Source organism: Protopterus annectens, chromosome 8.part0 (genome assembly GCF_019279795.1).
Source record: "Protopterus annectens isolate FY-2018-M chromosome 8.part0, PAN1.0, whole genome shotgun sequence".
NCBI classification, from domain to species: domain Eukaryota; kingdom Metazoa; phylum Chordata; order Ceratodontiformes; family Protopteridae; genus Protopterus; species Protopterus annectens.
In genome coordinates this window covers 5,607,830-5,625,097 of record NC_056741.1, presented here as the reverse complement: position 1 = coordinate 5,625,097, position 17,268 = coordinate 5,607,830, and positions in this window count along the sequence as shown.

Genomic DNA, 17,268 nt, shown 5'->3' with positions numbered 1-17,268 from the left:
TACCTATATATACACGAAAAAATACTCTCATTAGTGATTTTACTAAATATGTACCCAACTCAGGTCAGATAACTTATTTAGGTATAATACTATCTAAAGATATTAAATCTATTATATATAATAACTATAATACCTGTTTTCTTAATATACAAAATCTTTTTAATACCTGGAATAATATGTTTTTACTATGGAGGAGAGACTTACAATTATTAAAATGATAATATTCCCCAAGATTTTATACTTAATACAATCAATAATACTTTCACCTACAAAATAACTATCAAGAAACTGAATACACTAATGTTAAATTTCTTATGGGCACCTAATAGACCTAGGATTGCATTAAAGAAACATACTAATAGCTGGTCTCAAGGGGTATTTCTTTTCCAGACTTTAATTTATATATTATCTCTTCTATTATAAAAGTTATTACTTTATTAATAGATCGGTCATATGTCAAAATGGAAAGATTATTGGGAGCTAATTAGTATGCACTTCATGAAAATCTCCTTAACACATAAAAATATGATTATAAATAACTCCATGTTGTGGTTGCTAAAGGAATTTTGTACTTCACCTATTACACCTAAACATATGGTCTGTTACCCATTAAATATTATTATTAGTTATCGTAACTTTATATTCATGCACCCTAAGTATAGGGAATGGAATTTTATTGTATTCCCTATAATTTATACTCAGGGTATGCTTATGTCATCTACTTCTGAAGGAGCTCATTTAGCTATAGATAATAATCTAAAGTACTGGTATCAGCTGATATCTGATAATAAAGTTAAAATCTAGATTTCTTAAAACAAGAATTTGATCTAAGAGAAACTTGCTGGTTAGAGGTTCAGATCTTTAGACAACATCTCATTGATAGAATAGATCTAATGTCTATAACAGTTAAAGAATCTATTCCAAAACTGATTGATTACTTGATAATAAATTTACAGCATAAAGTTTCTGATAAAGGTAAACTTTCATATATATATAAAATTATCAGACAAGAAACTTTTACAATGTAGATTCATACTGGAATTATTTCACCTCTATTAATGGGGACCCACCAACTCAACAAGATAAACAATATATATTGGAATCTGCTTATAGAACTACATCTTCCATTGTCTGGAGACTTTATACATGGAAATTTTTACATAGATCTTTTATACACCTTTGATGATGAATAAAATTAATAATAAAGATAATCTATGTAAGAGATGTAATGTAGAAATTAATGCTGACTGGGCTCATATGTTTTATGACTGTATGAAGTTGAAAGAATACTGGAAGTCAATTAATGAATTTTTGCAGGCTCTTTTTACAGATAATTTCATTATTTCTAAGTCTCTTATATTATTCAACACACCTGTACCTCAATGTGTTAAAAGATTAAGCTTCCTTGTTATGGTCTATCCTAGCAGTGGCTAGGAAAATAATAACTAGAAATTGGATTTCAGATACACCTCCTTCTGTTCAATGAATTTAAAAATGTTATGAATATAATGTGTCATATGGAAATAAGCACAATTAGAATGAGAACAACTAGAAAAACATCACATTTTATTGTATGGGATAATTTACAAAATTTGTTAAAAAAATTCTAATTTCAATAGCACAATATTTTAGTTTAATTAATTGATTTGATTGTAGTGGATGTCTTTGTAAATACTTTAGTTGTTTTGTTGAATATTATAATAATACCTATTTTTAATTATTTGTATAACATTGTTATGATATTTCTCTTATATGTTAAAACAATAAACTTGTTTTGAAAAAAAAAGAAAGAACTTCAGTCTCTGATAATTATAGTCCAGCAACTTACTGCTAAGATGGATAAAATGGATACTAAAATAGACACTTTCATAGAAAAAACTACAAAACAAATAGACTTGTTACATATGGACCTGCAACAACAGAAGATCCAGATGACAGGCATAGAAGAAGCTGTGAATGACATGGAAAATAAAATACAAGAAGAGGGAATCAACATTGAGTTTCTGCTGAAACAAAATACACATTTACAAACAAAGCTGGATGACCTAGAAAATAGATCTAGGCAATAACATTAGGATTTTTGGACTGCCAGAAAATATTGAAGGTAACAATATTACTTCTTTTTAACAACATGGCTCCTTAAAACTTTAGATTTACCAGAAGCATTCTCTTTTGGTATCGGAAAAGCACATAGATCTATACCTAATACTAACTCTAACAAAAACTATCCTAGATCAGTTATAGTTAGATTTCTGTCATCTTTGATAAAGAGATGGTTCTTAAATCTGCTTGGGCTAAAGCTCCTGTTAAGTTTAATGAGACAACTGTGCGTTTTGACAATGACTATTCTTCCATGGTAATTGCTAAAAGAAAAGTTTTTCTGCCACTAATAAGGGAGCTTAAAAAGCACAGTTTAAAACATACCTTCTGTTTCCTGCCAAGCTTAAAATCTTCCTTCCTGATGGTCCTAAGGTCTTCGATGATTTAGACTCTGCTTTACTGTTTGTCAAAGAAAAAGGATTTTGGATAAAATAGAAGAAATGGAATGGGCTAGTTCTTCATTAAAGAGATTGGCAACTGAAGCTTCCTGGAAGACTTCAGAGAAGAAGAAGAGACTAAAAACAAATGATTTGTTATATGTTTTTTCTCTCTCATCATTTTAGTTCATTATTAATCTTTTGAATATAGTTCCTGCATTTCCAGAAAGCCACAAATATTTTGGAAAAGATTTAATCAAAGTTATTCTCTATGTGCAAAGAAATGTTTTGTTTCATAACCAGTCAAAATGCCTGAGGATTTAATGGCAGGCTGTGACTCGATTTGTTTCTCTTTCTGAAAAAGTAAGGTTAGTAATTTGATACATTTTTATCTTTACCTTTTTTTTCCTTCTTCTTTTATTATTTTCTTTGTTTAAACAATGACATTCTATTTAGATTATGTAGTGGGTAAAGGGTGGGGAGGGCAGGGAGAGAACAGTAATGAAAATATCATTAATAGAATAATAACATATTTATTTCTTGTAAAAGTTTATAAGTTCTTCAAATGCTATTTCTAATTATACTTTCTTGATTATACTGCTTATGCTTGTTTGTAAATAATCTGTCATGCTTTAACTAATAATAATCAGAACTAAATAAGAGTAAATAATATGTTTTATTTTTAACTCTATTAATATAAACAGTAAGTAACATTCCATTGTATATACTTCTTACAGCTTTCTCTTACATTTTTTATTTCTGCCTCACTCCCTTTTATTTTCTACTTTTTCTTTTCTTTATTAATATATAGAAATGCTTTTGACTGTGTGGGCACAGTGAATAATAGGATTTGTATGAAAATTGAGTTGGGAGAAGAATGCTGAGTTTTATTGCTTGTTGGTAATTTTGAGTTTAATTTCACTTGCATAGAGGCTGTGATGATCTGTGGAATACATTGTGGAGGTTCTGTCATGTTTAGATGCATTTACACTGCTAAATGAATGTTTGTCACTAGTTTTTAATACGTTTCCCGCCAAAATGTTAAGAGAGACAATCTGGGATGTGGGCTGTCTCATGCACAGTGTCTTTGAGTTACCTCAGAATCTTCAAATCACAGAATTCTCACAGAGAAACTGAAAGCAGTTAGTATAAACATTGACAAGGTTATCACACTGACACACCACAGATTCAGGAAAAATACTCTGTTCATAAAATATGTCAGTTATAATGAGTTTAAATGATGTAGTTTCTTGTAGTAAGTAAATGTCTTATTTTAGAAGGCATAAAAATGAAACATTTATTTAAATGTTTTTGAAAATCTACTTAACAGCAGCATAATAATCTGTGTTAAAAATTTGTGTTCCAAACATATACTTTACTATAACTCATTTAATTCATCTGATTGACAAGCATAAATAATCTTATAACTCTATTCTGGAAGAAATGTCATGTGATATATTTTAAAGCAGTAGGTTAGCATGATTGTAAAATCTGGTTACTAATATGTGTTTGCTGTGCATTATTTTGTATAAAGCAGACAGATTTATTCTAGGGACAACAAGTAGGATACTGCTCTACAAAGACACAACTCAGTGAGATCATATATATATATATATATATATATATATATATATATATATATATATATATATATATGTGTGTGTATGTGTGTGTGTGTGTGTGTGTGTGTGTGTGTATGTATGTGTGTGTGTGTGTGAGTGTGATGGCATTTTTTTTTTTTCTGAGAATCTGCATAACTATCCAATATGATTTATAATAATTTCTATGAATACAATATTTTACTCTATTGACAAAATGAATGTTTGCCACAAGTTTTAATAAGTTTCCCGCCAAATGTTAAGGGAGACAATCTGGGATGTGGGCTGTCTCATGCACAGTGTCCATGAGTTTCCTCAGAAGCTTCACTCAGAATTTTCACAGAGAAACTGAAAGCAGTTAGTATAAACATTGACAAGGTTATCACACTGACACACCACAGATTCAGGAAAAATACTCTATTCATAAAATATGTCAGTTATGATGAGTGTAAATGATGTAGTTTCTTGTAGCAAGTAAATATCTTATTTTAGAAGGCATAGAAAATGAAACATTTATTTAAATGTTTTTGAAAATCTACTTAACAGTAGCATAATAATCTGTGTTAAAAACTTGTGTCCCAAACATATACTTTACTATAACTCATTTAATTCATCTGATTGACAAGCATAAATAATCTTATAACTCTATTCTGGAAGAAATGTCATGTGATATATTTTAAAGCAGTAGGTTAACATGATTGTAAAATCTGGTTACCAATATGTGTTTGCTGTGCATTATTTTGTATAAAGCAGACAGATTTATTCTAGGGACAGCAAGTAGGATGGTGCTCTACAAAGACACAACTCAGTGAGATCAGCTATATATATATATATATATATATATATATATATATATATGTGTGTGTGTGTGTGTGTGTGTGTGTGTGTGTGTGTGTGTGTGTGTGTGTGTATGTATGTGTGTGTGTGTGTGTGAGTGTGATGGCTTTTTTTCTGAGAATCTGCATAACTATCCAATATGATTTATAATAATTTCTATGAATACAATATTTTACTCTATTGACAAAATGAATGTTTGCCACAAGTTTTAATAAGTTTCCCACCAAAATGTTAAGGGAGACAATCTGGGATGTGGGCTGTCTCATGCACAGTGTCCATGAGTTTCTTCAGAAGCTTCACTCACAGAATTTTCACAGAGAAACTGAAAGCAGTTAGTATAAACATTGACAAGGTTATCACACTGACACACCACAGATTCAGGAAAAATACTCTATTCATAAAATATGTCAGTTATGATGAGTTTAAATGATGTAGTTTCTTGTAGCAAGTAAATATCTTATTTTAGAAGGCATAGAAAATGAAACATTTATTTAAATGTTTTGAAAATCTACTTAACAGTAGCATAATAATCTGTGTTAAAAACTTGTGTCCCAAACATATACTTTACTATAACTCATTTAATTCATCTGATTGACAAGCATAAATAATCTTATAACTCTATTCTGGAAGAAATGTCATGTGATATATTTTAAAGCAGTAGGTTAGCATGATTGTAAAATCTGGTTACTAATATGTGTTTGCTGTGCATTATTTTGTATAAAGCAGACAGATTTATTCTAGGGACAGCAAGTAGGATACTGCTCTACAAAGACACAACTCAGTGAGATCATATATATATATATATATATATATATATATATATATATATATGTGTGTGTGTGTGTGTGTGTGTGTGTGTGTGTGTGTGTGTGTGTGTGTGTGTATGTATGTATATATGTGTATGTGTATATGTATGTGTGTGTGTGTGTGTGGGTGTGTGTGTGTGTGTGTGTGTGTATATGTGTGTGTGTATATGTATGTGTGTGTGTCTGTGTTTATGTGTGTGATGGCTTTTTTTTTAGGTAATAATGAGGTGTTTCTGAGAATCTGCATAACTATGCAATATGATTTATAATAATTTTATGAATACAATATTTTACTCTATTGACAATAATGAGTTTAAGTAAATGCTCATATACAAACAATTCAAGATTTTTTGGAAGCTGTTGATAGAATTCACATGACAGAAAATAGATGCATCTTAATGCATGTAATGTCTGAATCATATTAGCCAAAGTTTTTGATTTAAATGAATGTTAGAACATAATTTTCTCTCCTCTTGATTTCTAACATTAAGATTATTTGAATGCTATTAGAATACAAGTGTTATATATTACATAGATCTATATAATAGTATGAACAGTTTTTAAAAAAAAAAAAAAAAAAAAGTTTATTTTAGTTTATATGATGCTGTTTTACCAAATGTGTAGTTTTGTCTTGATAGATAATTCAATTGAAAACTGTTAACCTCAGTTAAATATAACTAGTATTAAATTGATAAGGTGGTAGCTGAGGTACTGCTGCTTAGGTAGGGGTTAACTTGAGTAGTAAATACTACTCTAAGTTGGAGTTTTCAACTTCAGGCGGGATTCAAGGTTTAATCCTTACATTATTTTCACTTGTTCATTGTTATATGTATATAGTTTTGACATCCACAATATATTTTGTACACTCATTGTCACTACAAACAAAATTGAATCCTATACAAAATCCCATAAGAGATTTAATAAATACAGCTATATTTAAAGGTACACCTAAAGAGGAGATGTAACATTATTTATCTTGTTATTTGTTATTTTGATCATAAGATTCTTGAGTTTTAAAATGCCAAATGACATCTTTAAAAGGAATTTCTTTAAACATTAATGGATTGAATAATCCATGTAAAAGGGCAAGCCTAATAAGATACATTAATCTACACAAGGCCAATCTAGTCTTCCTGCAAGAAACCCATCTCTTGAAAAAAGATATTGATAAACTAGCCACTAATAAGTATACAGTATTGGTTAGTTCAGAGCACACTCAGAAAAAAAAGAGGAGTGGCTATTTTATGGAATAAAAGTATGCCCATTCCTAAAACCATTAAGTCTTATCAGGATGACAAAGGAATGTTTTGTATGGTTACAATACAAATTAATGGGAAGACTTACACTTTAATTAATGTATATTGGATACCTGGAATTGGTATTAATACAGTGAAACATCATATTGATAAGATCATATCATTCTCTATAGGGGATATTATTTTAGCTGGTGATTTTAATTGTATACTACATGAAAGTGATACTACCACTATAAAGAAAAGAAGAATTACATCTAATGCAAAACATTTAAATGATTTTGGTAATTCTTATCATTTGAATGATATTAATAATCAGATAGAGTCAAAATCATTACCATACACCTTTTTTTTCTAACAGATACAAAACTTATTCAAAAATAGATAGGGTCTTTATTTCTAACCAGATGGTAACAGATTTAATTAATTCCAAAATCATTTCATGTCCTATATCTGATCATAACTCAATTGTTTTTGAATTCATGATAAAAATACTCATAATGTTCAGATCAAAAGGATACCAGCATACTTAACTCAGCTAAAAGACTATAAAGAATATATACTTTCAGAAGTACAACATTTTCTAGACATAAATAATACTCCTGAAGTCTCCATTGTCTATGTTTGGGATGCCTTAAAATCATATCTATATGGACAAAGTATCAGATGGTATAATAATAAAAGGAAATCTTGGGATAAGGTATTGTTAGATATTCAAAGTAAACTAGACTCTTATAAACATAATAATAAAGAAAATATTATGGACAAGAAAGTTATTGAAGAAATAAACAAACTAAATGAGAAATACAAAGAAATTTTAACTCATAAAGTTAAAATAACTTTAGAGAAATACAAGTTTTTGTCTTATTCAATAAGCCCCAAATACTTACATAGACTTAAAAATAAAACAAAAGAATTGAATAAACAAAACCATATCAAAGAAATCTTTTCTCTAAGGAAAAAGAAGAATGTTTCTAGTATACCAGAAATACTGGATGAATTTAGAAATCACTTTCACAAGATTAACCATAACAACATTAACATGGAACCTAAAGATAAAATAAAGGAGTTTATAACCACAAACATGAATAAAAAAGCAATAAACAACAGATTAAACTATTGGACAAGAGTATTTCATATACAGAAGTTATTACACAAATAAATAAGCTTAAATCTAACAAAGCACCGGGTAATGATGGTATTATACCAGAGATATATAAAATCCTTTCTAAAACTACATATTCATTAATACATAAGGTTTTTATTCTGTCCCAAACTGAGTTAATAACCCCCCCATCTTGGCAATATACATTTATTTCACCAATTTTAAAACCTAATAAAGATCCAACTAGATGTTCTTCATATCGACCCATCTCATTACTTAATGTTGATTATAAAATGCTTATGAGTATTTTTGCTGATAGATTGAAGACAATTATCCCCGGCATTATAGACATAGATCAGACGGGCTTCATTGTAAATAGAAATACTTTTGATAATATAAGAAGAACTTTAACATGAATTGATTTTGCAAATAGGAAAAAGAAAGATTTAACACTTATTAGTCTTGATATAGGTTCAGCATTTGATTCAGTAAGTTGGGACTATCTGTTTACCTTACTGAAATGCACAAATTTCTCTGATGCATTTGTAAATTTAATTGAGCATTTATACAAAGGAACGCTGGCTTATATTAAGGTAGGAACATATGTTTCACAAAAAATACCCATTCTTAAAGGTACAAAGCAAGGATGTCCACTTTCTCCACTATTATTCACTTTAGTAATGGAGCCTTGGGCTAATTTGATTAGAAACAGTACTGACATAGAGGGTTTTGAAATAGAAGAAAATACAACATCAAAAATTCAACTTTTTGCAGATGATGTTCTAATTACATCAGCAGGATCTAATTCTTCTATGCAGTCTTTATTTGATAAAATGATGAATTTTAAAAGTATTTCTGGTTTAATATTCAATGAAGAAAAACTAAAATACTACCTATATATACGAAAAATACTCATTAGTGATTTTACTAAATATATACCCAACTCAGGTCAGATAACTTATTTAGGTATAATACTATCTAAAGATATTAAATCTATTATATATAATAACTACAATACCTGTTTTCTTAATATACAAAATCTTTTTAATACCTGGAATAATATGTTTTTACTATGGAGGAGAGACTTACAATTATTAAAATGATAATATTCCCCAAGATTTTATACTTAATACAATCAATAATACTTTCACCTACAAAAATAACTATCAAGAAACTGAATACACTAATGTTAAATTTCTTATGGGCACCTAATAGACCTAGGATTGCATTAAAGAAACATACTAATAGCTGGTCTCAAGGGGGTATTTCTTTTCCAGACTTTAATTTATATATTATCTCTTCTATTATAAAAGTTATTACTTTATTAATAGATCGGTCATATGTCAGAAAATGGAAAGATTATTGGGAGCTAATTAGTATGCACTTCATGAAAATCTCCTTAACACATAAAAATATGATTATAAATAACTCCATGTTGTGGTTGCTAAAGGAATTTTGTACTTCACCTATTACACCTAAACATATGGTCTGTTACCCATTAAATATTATTATTAGTTATCGTAACTTTATATTCATGCACCCTAAGTATAGGGAATGGAATTTTATTGTATTCCCTATAATCTATACTCAGGGTATGCTTATGTCATCTACTTCTGAAGGAGCTCATTTAGCTATAGAAAATAATCTAAAGTACTGGTATCAGCTGATATCTGATAATAAAGTTAAAAATCTAGATTTCTTAAAACAAGAATTTGATCTAAGAGAAACTTGCTGGTTAGAGGTTCAGATCTTTAGACAACATCTCATTGATAGAATAGATCTAATGTCTATAACAGTTAAAGAATCTATTCCAAAACTGATTGATTACTTGATAATAAATTTACAGCATAAAGTTTCTGATAAAGGTAAACTTTCATATATACATAAAATTATCAGACAAGAAACTTTTTACAATGTAGATTCATACTGGAATTATTTCACCTCTATTAATGGGGACCCACCAACTCAACAAGATAAACAATATATATTGGAATCTGCTTATAGAACTACATCTTCCATTGTCTGGAGACTTTATACATGGAAATTTTTACATAGATCTTTCTATACACCTTTGATGATGAATAAAATTAATAATAAAGATAATCTATGTAAGAGATGTAATGTAGAAATTAATGCTGACTGGGCTCATATGTTTTATGACTGTATGAAGTTGAAAGAATACTGGAAGTCAATTAATGAATTTTTGCAGGCTCTTTTTACAGATAATTTCATTATTTCTAAGTCTCTTATATTATTCAACACACCTGTACCTCAATGTGTTAAAAGATTAAGCTTCCCTTGTTATGGTCTATCCTAGCAGTGGCTAGGAAAATAATAACTAGAAATTGGATTTCAGATACACCTCCTTAGTTCAATGAATTTAAAAATGTTATGAATATAATGTGTCATATGGAAATAAGCACAATTAGAATGAGAACAACTAGAAAAACATCACATTTTATTGTATGGGATAATTTACAAAATTTGTTAAAAAAATTCTAATTTCAATAGCACAGTATTTTAGTTTAATTAATTGATCTGATTGTAGTGGATGTCTTTGTAAATACTTTAGTTGTTTTGTTGAATATTATAATAATACCTATTTTTAATTATTTGTATAAAATTGTTATGATATTTCTCTTATATGTTAAAACAATAAACTTGTTTTGAAAAAAAAAATAATTTTGCAATCATTCTAAAAAGCTTTACTTAACATATGCATTTGAATTCCATGCATATCTCTCAACCTCTTAGTGTAAGAAATCTGGACAAAGCCTGACAAAATGGGTGGGCAAAGGCACAAAAATAGGGCAAATTTTAAATATTGCTCTTACAAACTTAAAAAGTTGCTAAAGTAATAGGGTTTGTCTTAACATGCAGTTTTTTGAGGGGTTTGAAGTCTGAAACTGAAATGTCTGTCATTATGTCATTATTTTATGACTTCAGTCTTCAGATCATCCCAATGATTTGCCACCACAAATTTTATAAGGAACAGACCAAAAATATGAGGCAAAAATCTGGACATTCTGCAAAAATCTGGACAATTGAAAGATATAATTCTACGTATACTCTGCACTTAAAATGTTATATTTCTAAAGTATTAGCATTTTTTGCAGTCCAGCTGGTGTTTTGTGTAATGATAACTTGAAGATGGCTTCTGTAAGGGTTTGTTATCCATACACATAATCGTAAAATGACTGACAACAAAAGCCCAAGGCTAGCCTTTCCTTCTCACTCTGTGAATAGCTGTCTGTGCATGTATCAAAGCTACAGATACATAGTTACTATTTGCAGTAGCAGTTTTCAGTTAATGTTGCAACAAACTATTTTTAGCATAGTTTGTTGATCTGGCCATCTCCAAACTGCATTTCTTTGAAGTAGCCTTCTTAGAGGCTTAGATATAGCTGACCCATGGGGTATGAAATTTGACATGTATTATACCGTCATGAAGAAATGTAGAGGCTTAGATATAGCTGACCCATGGGGTATGAAATCTGACATGTATTATACCGTCATGAAGAAATGTAGAGGCTTAGATATAGCTGGCACACGGGGTATGAAATTTGACATGTATTATACCGTCATGAAGAAATGTAGAGGCTTAGATATAGCTGGCACACGGGGTATGAAATCTGACATGTATTATACCGTCATGAAGAAATGTAGAGGCTTAGATATAGCTGGCACACGGGGTATGAAATTTGACATGTATTATACCGTCATGAAGAAATGTAGAGGCTTAGATATAGCTGACCCATGGGGTATGAAATCTGACATGTATTATACCGTCATGAAGAAATGTCATCAGTGAGGAGTTTGCATATTTTCAATGACAGGGATGATCTCAACATCTGACTGAAACCCATTAGCAGTTAGAAGATGACTCAAATATTTCAAAGATGACACTCCTACATGACACTTTGCTGTGTTCGTTTTCAAAATTTGTGATCTCAATTTGTGAAGTAACTTAATTAATCTGATGTCATAGTCTTGCTCGGTAACACCTCAAACAAAATTGTTTTTAAATTATATTTGCAGCACCTAAGCCTGAGTTATATCAATTATATTGAAATACTTTCATATAAGCTTTACTTAACATGTGCATTAGTATTACAGATAATCATCTCAGAAATCTACATCTGCCAAGGGATACATTGAAGGTACATAACTTAGAGCTTGCTTCATGTTAAGTCAACTTAATATAATCACCAAGTGGCATCCATCATTGAGATGTTTTACATTAGGTTTAGGTAGCGGCAGCTGCTTGTACTAACTTCACAACAATGACCATAATGTCAATCCATGCAGTAGGGAAGTCTATATCACAGGTTCAGGCACCTAGGCAGTGAGACATTTCAATGTGGTACATTTGGTTGGGGACACATGGCTGAAGTGACATTCAGCTGCTGTGAAATATGGCTGATGTGATTTCCCTGTAGGCAAAGAGAAGAATGTGGTGCCATGCCCACAACTTCAATAGCCATATGCACAGAAGAAAAACAATGTCCATGGCCACCAAGGTAACATGAGAGTGCAGGCAGTATGGCAGGCATCAACAGCTGGCTGGCCACTGGGCATGTCTCTGGTAGTAAAAATGCAGTCCACAATGGGCAGTGGCTTTCTTATTGGTGAGTGTAGATCACTACCACTTCACAGCATCTAGAGAACATTACCCAAATGCTTAGTGGAACATAAATGTGACCACAGTAGCAAGCAAGATTTCCTCCATGCTGTAGCACATTTCTGTATGCTGTAGTTACATCATAAGTATGTACTGTACACTGAGCACAAAACTGATTACTTCTTCTGCCCCCATACCCTTGGTTATTAAAGCTGTGTTCATGGAAGTGTGTGTTTCTCTTTGCCCACAGGGAATTCAAAATAGCCATATTTCCCTGCAGCTGAAGCTGAATATCACTTCAGCTATGTGTCCCCAACCCAATGTACTACACGGGAAATGTCTCACTGCCTAGGTGTCTGAATCCATTAACTGTCAGACAATGTCTGTTATGGTCTTGAGGAGTTTTACTATGATTGTTTTATATTTCAGTGAGACATTGGGGTTGTTTTGTTGTGGTACAATAGTACACATAGTCTGATCAATATGAATAATATTGTAGATTGAGTGTGATATTTTAATATTTAAAGGTCTTATTTGTGGTGTATAGGGAAATGGGGTCTATACTGGAATATCGAAGTTTCACAACTTCGAATGTTCTAATATCGACCCCTATTTAGCGAATGCTGAAAATAGCGAAGCTGCAGAAAACCAAATTTTTTCCTAGGGAAAGAATTTGGTTATCCATTTCTGTCACTTTGCTATTTTGAGAGCTGTAGTAGAATGTTATGGGTCGGGTTCAGGTAAGTGTGCGATTGTGTGGATGGGAGGGTTAGGGTGGGTTAGGTGAGTTAGGGTTAGGATGCGGGTTAGGTAAGTGTTCGATTGTGTGGACGTAAGGGTTAGGACGGGGTAGGTGAGTCAGGGTTAGGCCGCGGTTGAGGTGAGTATGCGATAGTGATGGACCTTAGGGTTAGGGTTTGGGTTAAGGTAAGTGGATAGTTAATGGTGTATGTACAGTTTAGTGTAGGGTTAGATGTAAGATTTTAGGTGTATGTGTGTGGATTGCTGTTTGTTTGGTGTGCTTGTGTTGTGTGTATGTGTTTCGGAACAGCAAATTTTTTCCCTAGGAAAAAAAAAATCGCTGTTCTGAATGTTCAATGTTGTCAGCGTTCGCTGAATAGGGGTCGATATTAGAACATTCGAAGTTCTGAATCTTCGATGTTCTAATATAGACCCGGGAAATGGAATATTATAGGGGCTTGCTGAGCCATTGAGAATAATGAGGTATGAGGTGAGGTATGCTGCTGTTGTCAGGAGTATTATTATTGTAACATGGATGGCTATTATATTGATTTATTGAAGTGTTAGTGATAGTAACAATTTTTTTGTAAAAGTATTACTGTATTGTAATAGCTAGGAGAGTTATATTAGTTATAAGTATTGCTATCTAGCTAGCTAGCCGGCTATCAATCAATAATCTATGTGTACTTTTTAATATTGCATGATAATCCAGAAATCAAAGACAAAACGCACAGAAGCAACCACATAAGTGCCAGACTCACCTCTTTACTTATTTTGCAGGATGACACTATTTTGTTTACCCACTGTTTGACATATGTGGGTGGTGCAATATCTGTAAAAAAACACCTAGTGGTTAGAACAGCATTCTGTTTTTGTAGTGATTTTTAGAAATGTACATATTTCCTCAGTGAACTGTGCAGCAAAAAATCATTTACATTTTTATTTCCTAACATAGTTTCTGATGTGGAATGAGTAAAACTGATAACCCTTTTCATATTTGAACAATATAAGTGCAAGAATATACTAAACTTCAGATTGTTTTGTTCAAGTATGACTCATTACTAGATAAATTCAATGTAATCCATTTATCTGTGGGTTTGTTGTTTGTTTCTCAGGCTTTTAGACTGGGGAAAAAAGGATATCACATTTTTCAGGCAAGATCATGGAGATGACTTTAATTGTACACATTAATACACCTGTAATAACAACAATGGGCAGATTTTTATACAATAAAACCTGAATACGATATAATAATATTCATATGTGATAAAAAGCAGACATGCAGGCTAGAACAGTGATTGCAGCAGGAATTAATATTGGAGAGTAGTGTGTAATGCCAGTGACAGATGTAAGGAGCTATGTAAACAGACACAGGCTTACAAGCAGAGACTCTAATTCTCTGTATTCATAGAGAAATAAACTGATATTCACATTTTTCTGTTGCAATACGATTGGCCATATAAATTTTAAAGTGAATCTGAGAAATTACTGATAATTCAGCTGCTGCTTTATCATTACCATTTTGAAGTTCCATAGCCTTCTGTATTTATATATTTGTCAGGTAAATGATGCACATTTTTGTCTGTTTTAGGTGGCTATCTACTGTGAGCAACTTTTTTTTACGAGATACAATATGAAGTCAACAAATTCAGACATCACATTTTTTAGGTGCTTGCTATGCTTATATTATTGTATCATATACTTCCTCCTTAATATAGAGGATTCTGATTGGGTCTCCAATCATAACTTGTATATTATGTGTTTGAGACATGGACACCAAGACATCCGCATCAAGAGCTAACCTTGAGAGATGAATCTTGGCGTATAAGTTGAGAACAATCGGAGATCTGATCGTAATTCTTTGTAGTGCTCCATGTGCTACTGGTTACACAAAAGTATAATTAAAAATGTGATATTGTTGAACTGGTAAAGCAATGGGGAAGTGATTGATGCCTTTGATGTATTCCCTGTCTAAAGGAAGATGCTTGATTCAAGATGCTGGCTGTAATGTGGCAGACAGTAGGCAGAAATGGGACTTTAATTGAGGCCATTTCATGTACTCCTGCTACTGCTTTCAGACTGGCTCTGTTATATCTTAGTACCAAACGAGATGCGATCAGCACATATAGGGGTGTTTAACAATTGTTAACCACCCTTCTAAGCATTGTTAAGGTTGGGTCTCATGCTAGAGTAGCACTGAAGAAGCATGTTATTTAACTGTTTTTGGAGCATAATTACTACATATTTATTTTCACAATTTTTATGCAAGGTGTAAACTAGTTTTTAAAAATAATTAAATTCACCCATCTCTTTTTCACAGAGGGATAAAGCACTGACTGTTTCCCAGACCACTTGAGTTTGAATAGTAACTTCATTCTGGAATAGCAAAGCTGGGGGCAGGAAAGTCTTGGCTTTGGCATGGATTTCAGCCCTAGCACTACACTACTTCCACCCTAATGAGTTTCACAAACATTAATCGACATAGGAGCAACGGTAAAATAGAATCCTCCATCTATTTAGATCTATCAGCCTATGTAAAGATTGGATCTTATCTATCTAGGCCATTCAAAATATTAAGAGGTACTAAACAGGGGTGCCCCTTCTCCCCATTACTCATTGCCCTGACTATTGAGTCTCTTGCAAATTATGTTAGAAATAATGACAGTGTTAAAGGATATAAAGTGTCAGACAAATTATCCCCAAGATATAACTGTTTGCTGATGACCTACTAATAACTTCTAATGATATTGAGAATTCAGTAGATCACCTGCTACATAATCTAAACTTCTTTGCAAACATCTTCAGACTAAAATTCAATCAGAACAAAACTCAGGCACTTCTAGCAAAAAATAAGTCAATATGAAACTTAGATCAAAAAGAGTCATAAACTGGGAGGGCACGCATATTAAATATCTAGGTATCATTATTGAATCTAATTATAAAAAATCACTTACATATAATTACCAAGAACTTATAAACTCAATTACAGGTCTAATTCATAGTTGGAACAGACTCCTCTTCACATTTGAAGACAGACTAACTTTAATCAAAATTATATTGTTACCTAAAATCTTATTCATTGGCCAAGCTCTAATAATTCCATCTGTAAAAATTAAACAGAAAATAATAACTTATTACTCAACCTCCTTTAGTATCACAAAAAAAAAAAAACAAGAATTCTCTTCTCTGGCGCACCACAAGCTGGGATGAAGGAGGTATGGGGTTGCCAAATATTGATTTTTAGTTAAACTTTGCATTTATTACATAATGTTGCTTTGGAATAATACTTCTTATACATTATATTGGAAATCGATAGATTAAACCTTACTTCTAAATAATAATAGGACATTGTTTGAACCATATACTCAAATACATACAAACATCTTTATATGGAAAAAAAATTTTAAAAAAATTTTTTTTTAAAAAAAATTTTTTTCAAAGTTTTTTTTTAAAAAAAGTCCCAAAAAAGCCTTTTTGGGGGTTCCTTTTTAACAACCTCTTTAAAAAAAACCAAAATTAAAAAATTTGCCCCTTTGGTTTTTGTTTTTGGTTGGGTCTCAGCATAATTACTACATATTTATTTTCACAATTTTTATGCAAGGTGTAAACTAGTTTTTAAAAATAATTAAATTCACCCATCTCTGTTTCATAGAGGGATAAAGCACTGACTGTTTCCCAGTCCACTTGAGTTTGAATAGTAACTTCATTCTGGAATAGCAAAGCTGGGGGCAGGAAAGTCTTGGCTTTTAGCTATCATGCCTTTCTAGGGGAGATAAGGTGGGATTAAGTGGCGCTAGCAGTTGACAGTGCCAATGCAGGGGTATGTAAAA